Here is a 9,049-nt window from a genome sequence, read left to right as displayed (position 1 = left end):
CTGTATGAAATTTCTTTCTTCCTTCCCAGCCACAATACCTCTGATTTCATTTCCTTGCTTTTATTGTACTGTCCAAACCAGGAGCACAAGGCTGAACGGGAAAAGTGACTGCCGATACTTTTCTTATCTCTGTCTTTGTCATTTACCTCCATTTAATATAGTCTGTGCTGAGGGCTCTCAGAGGATCCATTTTATCATGTTCATGACGTTCCCTTGCTTTTCCGTGTGCGCTCAGGCCCGTCAGTCGTGTCCGACTCTTTGCCGCCCCATCGACTGTAGCCCACCAGGCTCCTCTGTCCATTGGTTTTCCCAGGCAAGGAGACTGGAGTGGGTTGCCATGCCCTCCTCCAGGGGATCTTCCTGACCCAGGGATCGAAGCCACATCTCCTGAGTCTCCTGCATTGTAGGCGGATTCTTCACTGTGAGCCAGTGGGGAAGCCCAGTGAAATATTACTCAGTCATAAAGAAAAGAATGAAATAATGCCATTCACAGCAACATGGATGAACCTAGAGATTGTCACAGTAAGTGAAGTCAGTCAGACAGAAAAAGAGAAACACTGTATGATATCCCTTATGTGCAGAATCTGAAAGGACACGATGCAAATGAGCTTATTTACAAAAGAGGAACAGACTCACAGTGAACAAACGTATGGCTCCCAGGGGAGAAGGACTGGGGAGCGGGCTACCTAGGGAGTTTGGGAGGGACATGTACACGCTGCTATGTTTAAAATGGATCACCAACAAGGGCCTCCTGTAGAGCGTGGGGAACTCTGCTCAGGGTCATGTGGCGCCTGGATGGGAGTGGAGTTTGGGGGAGAATGAATCCAGGTATATGTACAGCTGAGTCCCTTTCTGCTCACCTGGAACTATCATAACATTGTCAACGGGCTATGTGTGTGTGTGTGTGTTCTCAGCCGCTTCAGTTGTGTCCAACTCTTTGTGACCCCCCCAGACCGTGGCCCCCGGCTCCTCTGTCCAGGGGATTCTCCAGGCAAGAAGACTGGAGTGGGTTGCCATGCCTCCTTGTTAACTGGCTATCAGTTCAGTTCAGTCGCTCAGTCATGTCTGACTCTTTGCGACCCCTTGGAGTACACCAGGGGTTTCTGCAGCACACCAGGCTTCCCTGTCCATCACCAACTCCTGAAGCCTGCTCAAACTCATGTCCATTGAGTCGGAAATGCTATCCAACCATCTTATCCTCTGTCATCCCCTCCTCCTCCTTCCTTCAATCTTTCCCAGCATCAGGGTCTTTTCAGATGAGTCAGTTCTTCGCATCAGGTGGCCAAAGTATTGGAGTTTCAGCTTCAGCATCAGTCCTTCCAATGAATATTCAGGACTGATTTCCTTTAGGATGGACTGGTTGGATCTCCTTGCAGTCCAACGGACTCTCAAGAGCCTTCTCCAACACCACAGTTCAAAAGCATCAGTTCTTCAGTGCTCAGCTTTCTTTATAGTTCAACTCTCAAAACTATAGATTTGACTAGACAGACTTTTGTCAGCAAAGTAATGTCTCTGCTTTTTAATATGCTGTCTAGGTGGGTCATAGCTTTTCTTCCAAGGAGCAAGCATCTTTTAATTTCATGGCTGCAGTCACCATCTGCAGTGATTTTGGAGCCCAAGAAAATAAGGTCTGTCACTGTTCCCACTGTTTCCCCATCTATTTGCCATGAAGTAATGGGACCGGATGCCAGGATCTTAGTTTTCTGAATGTTGAGTTTTAACATTTAACTGGCTATAAATTTATATTTATATTTTCCATTCAACTGGCTATACTCCAATATAAAATAAAAAGTTTAAAGAAGAGAGATTTTAGATCTGTTAAAAAAAAAATGCTCAGGGAGGTTTTCTTGATAGGAATCTATTATTTAGCGAGAAGCCCACTCTGGGAGTAGGAGACTTGCAGGGACAAGTATACTTACAGTATAAGAGCTGGGCTCTCACAACTAGTGAAAAGCAGAAGGAAGCACCTCACTCTTTGTTGTGATGGGTTCCTGGAAACTCACTCTCCTTCTAGGACAGAGCCCTCAGAGGCCGGCTTGTTCCAGGTTGGCCAGCCAGGAGGCTGGAAGGTCACCCCGCACGGGGTGAGCTTAAGTTGAGTTTTCTTGCTGAAGATCCAACCAATGAGTTTAAGAAGAAAGATCTTTATTGGCAGACGGCCTAACAAGGTGATTTATGAGAGCTCATGTTACCTCTAGCCCACTGAAAGGGGAGTTTTGTTGAAGGTCAGAGTCAGCATTTGGGGGAATTCAGGACAGGTTAAACTTCGGTCACGTGACTCAGAATTTGGTGCAGGGCTGTCTTCAAGCTGGGGCCTCCGTCTTGTTTTTTCTTTACAATATCATTTTCTCTCTCCATCTATGTATGGGTGAGTGTGTGAGTGTATGTGTGTTTGTGTGTGTGCGTGAGATACGTGTCCTTTCTCTCTCTGTCAGATACGTCCCCTTAATTTAAGTGGGTTCATTTTCCCTCTGTCTGCATCTTGGAGTTCAAGCCCACAGATGCCTGGAGTTCAAGGACTTAAGCATAATTCTCCTACCAGTTAATAAAGAGAAAGGAGTAATATGAACACATTGGGAAAAAAAATTAAACTTCTTAGTGTTTAATATGAAATACTGACTCTGGAGAAGATAAAAATAAAACTTACAATTCACTACAGAAACAAGGGCATAGATCACAATCTTTTCAAAAGGAGCATCAATTCAAAGAATATTTACAGCCAGCCTATTCATAAGAATAATTTAAGCGCCCCATAATCTTACAAGTCATGTGTGAAAGAAATAAATTTGACAACCTAAAAATTCTCATTGGTTTCCCTTGTAGCTCAGTTGGTAAAGAATCTGCCTGCAATGCAGGAGACCCGGGTTCGATCCCTGGGTCAGGAAGATCCCCTGGAGAAGGCAATGGCAACCCACTCCAGTATTCTTGCCTGGGAAATTCCTTAGACAGAGGAACCTGGTGGGCTACAGTCCATGGGGTTGCAAGAGTTGGACATGACTTAGCAACTAAACCACCACCAAAAATTCACATGATATTATCAATAATGGGTTGTCAAGCTAAAGAAACTTTATCAATATATCTTAATTGAAATAAATTTAAATGAACCTTGACAGAAGAAAAAAATTTTATTAATGTTTTATCTTCTCTAAGAAATATATTGGTACCATATAAAATGGTCAAAAAGTAGGCAGCCTAAATTTAGGAAATATTTTCAAAGCATTGCAGTAAGTCAATTTTGTATTATACTAATACAAACATTTAATATATTCTTACATAGTTATTATTATATTATATAATACAGTTAATTATTATAAAGTATACAATTACTACATTGTATAGTTGTAATGGCATAGTATGTGTTATATACTTAACATTTTATTTATTATATATAGTAAATCATGATTATTACTACATTATTTTTAAAATATTCTATTTTTCATCTTAAAAATTTTTTTATTGAATGAAAGATTCTTTAAGTTCTATAGTGCTTTATAATTTTCAAAAGTTTGACATACATGGTTTCATATAATCCCATAATAACTGTTTTTTCCCCCTCGCTTTCTGTATGGTCCCTCCCCTCTCCCTCTCCCCACTGCTAACCACTAGTCTACTCTCTATATCTGTGAGCCTGCTTTCTTGTTTAATTCACTAGTTTGTTGTACTGTTTAGGTTTTACATATATAATAATTATTATATTCTATTGTTATAATTATGTATTACAATATATTATATAGTTATAATAATTATAGTTGGTATCACATAGTAAATCATGAATGTTAATATATTATTTTTTACCTTTTAAGATTTTGTTAATTTTAGTGGTTTCTTATTTTAAATAAATATTACTTTTGGACCAGATTTTGTATTCATAATTACTTTTTTTTTTCCTTAAAGAGGATACTCCCCCCTGATTGCATAAACATCAGGGCCTGCCCCAAACCTGGATTCACCCTGGTCCCAGATCAACCATCCTGTCTTCCCAAGGTCATAACTTCTGGCTTCCAAAAGCATCAAAACCCCAAAGGCTTTGGATTCCAGGCCTGCACCCAGGTCTAACACACCCCAGACTGTGGTGGCATGAATTCGTTCACTTCCTACTGTGGCTTTGAGTTCCCTCTTCGTTTATGGCACGGTTTTCTTTTCTTTCATTCTTGGATATGCATTTCTAAAGCATCTTTGAAAATACTTTAGTGTTAGTCACTCAGTCGTGTCCGACTCTTTGTGACCCCATGGACTGTAGCCCACCAGTCCTCCTCTGTCCATGGGATCTCCCAGGCAAGAGTACTGGAGTGGGTTGCCATGCCCTCCTCCCGGGGATCTTCCCGACCCAGGGATCGAACCCCACGTCTCTTGTTGTCTCCTGCATTGGCAGGCAGGTTCTTTAGCACGGGCGCCACCTGGGAAGCCCAAAGCTTACAGAAGCCTTGTAATTTTCATAGCCGGTTTGTATCCTTTGTCTCCCCTGACTCCTAAAAGGACCTACAGGGTAAGTACTTAGGAGATGTTATCATCTCTAACAGAGGAAGGGAAGGGAGGTTGCGGGTGTGACTTCTCTGGGAACACACAGCTGGCGAGAGGGACGACTGGCTCCCACGGAGCTGCCTCTCTACCCCCTCACGCCCCCTCACGCCTTTCACCTGGATCGATACTGAAATCATTCAGCACATCTTCCCAAACCCATGACCGCACGGCCCTCGATGAGCACCCGTGCCTCTCAAACGGAGTCAGCCCGAGAATGAGGGGAAAGAATGAGAGGAATGCTCCATGGCGGCTCGTCCCAGAATAGTCCCACCAGGTAAACATTCTTTCCTAGTCGAAATCTGTTGGGAAAAAATTATCTTTCTGAACACGGACGGGTCAACTGCTGTTGCTAAAACCGGAGCATGATGAGTTACCACTAAGCCCCTCTAAAAAGCACCATTTCCAAGCAGCTGATGGCGATACGGAAAGAACAGATGGCATTGGAGGCATCCGCTCCTGGCGGGGAGCTGGGAGGTTGTTGCAGTCACTTCTGCTTCCTAGATCTGACAATAAACCTGGAACCCAGGGAACATCTCCCATCCTTACTCTCAAAGTTGACTTACTGTGAGGGTTTATTTTTTTTTTCAGACCAATAGATTCATTTGGTTCCATCTATCCTAGGACTAAGATAAACATCAAAAAGTTACCCTTTACTAAATTTTAAATTAAGAGTGATGTTACTAGCAAACTGGGCTTCCCTGATAGCTCAGTGGTAAAGAATCTGCCTGCTAATGAAGGAGACATGGGTTCGATCCCTGGGTCAGGAAGATCCCCTGGAGAAGGAAATGGCAACCCCCTCCAGTATTCTTGACTGGAGAATTCCATGGATAGAGGAGCCTGGCAGGCTACAGTCCATGGGATTGCAAAAGCGATTGCACGACTTAGCAACTAAACAACAATTAGCAAGCTCACTCTTATTTCACAGACATTTTGATGTCAGAATTTCTTCTGTAAACTTATTTCACAAGTATGACATTCCTCCATGTGATGAATATCACAAGCATAAGCTCAGCTCCAAAGCATTCTTGGCTATTTTGATGACATGAACCTTGGCGATGACCAACTGTGATTTATACATGGTGACAGTAGAAGATTCTTCTAAAATAATGATGACATTTCTTTGAGGGGACATCTGTCTTTAAGAACTGGCTTGAGGAAAAAGCGAAAATAGAAACAAACAACCAAGTACATCTCTTCTCCAAAATGCGTGGAACTCCATCAAGACTGCTATGGTTTCCTGTCAGAGCCATTTTACAAGGCGGATAATTTACAGGGAGCCAGCCCTTTCTGTGTGATTGAGTATGGACTCAGACGCTTAGGACCAGGCTTGTGCTATTTTTAAAATGAAAAGACTGGAACTTCACTTGCTGTTTCCAAACATATTGGATTATTTCACTCATAGTCTTTCTTCGCTCCTCACTGGTAATGTTTGTCATTATATAAAGGGTATTTAAAATGAAATAGAAACAAATGCTTCTATATCCACAAGCCTGACAAAATTTAAGTGTTACCTAAATGTTTTTTTAACTCCGACTTTAAAATTTCTGGTGGTAGTCTCTCTTTAACAAGACAAGGCATCCATCTTCTTTATGTTTCGGCCAAACCAAGACAAGAAGAATTCTACTGTAAGGTCCTGCTGGGAAGGTTTCCTATGTCTGATTCTCCACAGTGCTGACTGGTCTAGATCTTTACATTTCCCCGTAGCAGCATCAATGAACCCTTTCCCCTGGCACCCTCAGGGGCTCCCCCAGAAGTCTGGCAGGTGAAGGGGTATGCTGCAGCCCTAAATTATTGGGTTGGCCAAAAAGTTTGTAGTTTTCCATAAGATGATATGGAAAAATATGAACTAATTTGTTGGCCAACCCAGTATTTGACATGAGTATCATGGACTTTGAGGCACTGTATTTCCAAATAATTAAGGGGTCAGAAATTCTGGATGTGCACTTCTCTGTGACCAATTATTATCTGCATAACACACTGAAAAGTCACACACTTTTTAAATGTTAGTGGTTACCAGGGTTTTGGAGGACATCTACTTCTCCACCAAGACTCTCACTTCCCTGGAAGTGTATTCCTACCACAGTCTCCCTTATAAGTAAGGACAGACTCAGTCATGTCTGACTATTTGTGCCCCTATGGACTGTAGCCCGCCAGGCTCCTCTGTCCATGGGATTCTCCAGGCAGGAATACTGGAGTGGGTTGCTATTCCCTTCTCCAGGGGATCTTCCCTACCCAGGGATTGAACCCAGGTCTCCCACATTGCAGGCAGATCCTTTATCATCTGAGCCACCTGGGAAGCCATGAGTAAGGATGGTGGACATATATTTGTCTGATCAGCAACTCTTCCTTGGTAGAACTTTTGGGGAAGGTTATGTGAAAAGCAGTGAGCCTCTTTTTCATATTCTGGGTTGGGACCAGTGGCTCATGATAAGTGGTGATGAAACAGTTATTGTCTCTGGTCTCCTGGGAATGTCTGCCTATTGAGAGGGAAGAATGGAACTAGTGAAACAATGGCATCATCTAGAGGTTTCAAATTGAAGAACGGCTCCATTCTCTCCGGATGCAGTGGCCAGTGAAAAGTAAAGTGAAAGTCACTCAATCATGTCCAGCTCTTTGCAACTCCATGGACTATACAGCCCATGGAATTCTCCAGGCCAGAATACTGGAGTGGGTAGCCTTTCCCTTCTTCAAGGGATCTTCCCAACCCAGGGATTGAACCCTGGTCTGCCACATTGCAGGCGGACTCTTTACCAGCTGAGTCACGAGGGAAGCCCAAGAATACTGGAGTGTGTAGCCTATCCCTTCTCCAGGGGATCTTCCCAACCCGGGAATTGAACTGGGGTTTCCTGCATTGCAGGTGGATTCTTTACCAACTGAGCTTTGAAGTTATCTTCCATTGTCGAGAAGATGGAGCCCCATTTTTAAATTGTGTTTATGAAAATAAGAAAGTGGGCATGCACAGGATGGTGGGGAGAAGAGGAGGGCCACACACAAAGTTGCTCATTTGGGGCTCAGCTTCCCTCTTGGAGTTGCCAGCCCTGCTCCTCGTGATCCTACCAGATGCGTCTCTCACCCAGACCAGCCCTGTCTAGGAGGCAGAACTTATGGGACCAGTCAGAATCGTGTCCCCCAGGTTCTGAATCTGCAGTTGCACAGGTGGAAGGTGACTGTGGTTGAGGCCCCCACGACACTGTTCAAAGAGGAGGCCATGAATGCCTGATGCTACTGAGCCGTCTAGGACCAGAGCTGCCCTGGGTCTGTTATTTCTGAAGCCTTGATGCTCAGCTTTTCCATTTGATTCAGAGAATGACCCAGAGCCCTTCCAAGCAACCTTCTAGTCCAGCCCACAACTTGGGCGACATACAATTTAATAGAAGATGTGTTATTGATGACCTTCTAGGCCACCAGATGCTGCACCAGATTCTTTCCGATGTATAAAATTTCACTTCTTACCATAAGCAGAGAACTGAGACCATCTCACTATTCCTTAGACACATCTGAACGCTGCAGCCTCTGTCTCTGTAGCTATGCCTACTTGTTGGTGTAAAGACAGCCCAGAAGCCCTCCAAACCTAGAGTAGAATAGTTCTGAGGTCTGTATTTTGCCTCATTTCCAAGCCTTTCCCCATGTGATTGAGTTTGTGTTGTCCCCTGCTATAGATACATGCGTGCGTTCCTGCTCAGTCATGTCTGACTCTTTGCGACCCCATGGACTGTAGCCCACCAGGCTCCTCTGTCCATGGGATTTCCCAGGCAAGAATACGGGAGTAGGTTGCCATTTCCTTCTCCAGGGGATCTTCCCAACCCAGGGACTGAACTGGCATCTCTTGTGTTTCCTGCACTGGCAAGCGGATTCTTTACTGCTGAGCGACCTGGGACACCCCCTGTGGTAGACACCACTTCTAAACATCCTTCTCTGGATTATTCTCCTTTCCTTGTCCCCCCCCACCCCACTGCCCCGCTACCCCACAAAATACTTTCTTTCAAATCCTTGTCTCTAGGTCTGGTCCTGTAAGAAACCAGAAAAAGCCAGGGACTGCAATGCTGGGTCTCTGTGAGGCTGTGGCTCAGAATCCGGCGTGTATCGGCCACTCTGTAAGTGCGAACGCACCCATTTTATGGATGAAGACACTGAGCATCAGGAGGCAGGGATCAGCCTGCTGGTAGACAGTATTTGCAGGATGGCAATTAGAATTTACCCTGCGTGACAACTTCCACCCGTCGCCTAGACTAGGGTTCTCAACCTGGGCCCTGCTGACCTTTCAGGTGGGATGGGTCTTTGCGGGGTGGTGAGAGTAGGGGGTTTGTCCTGTGTGACATAAAATGTCTAGCAGTATCCCCTCTCCCAGTTGTGACAAGCCGAAGTTGGCAGATGGTCTCCAAGTTGCCAAACTTTGCTGGGAGGAAAGGAGGGCTCCCCTGGGTCGAGGACCACTGGCCGAGAGAGTTGGAAGACAGCTCAGTGGTACCTCGGGATCCATGCTGATGCAGGAAGGCAGAATGGCCCCATATACGCAACTTTCTCACTG

This window comes from Cervus elaphus, chromosome 30 (genome assembly GCF_910594005.1).
Source record: "Cervus elaphus chromosome 30, mCerEla1.1, whole genome shotgun sequence".
In the NCBI taxonomy this organism is placed as follows: domain Eukaryota; kingdom Metazoa; phylum Chordata; class Mammalia; order Artiodactyla; family Cervidae; genus Cervus; species Cervus elaphus.
Note: the sequence above shows the minus strand (reverse complement) of the source record.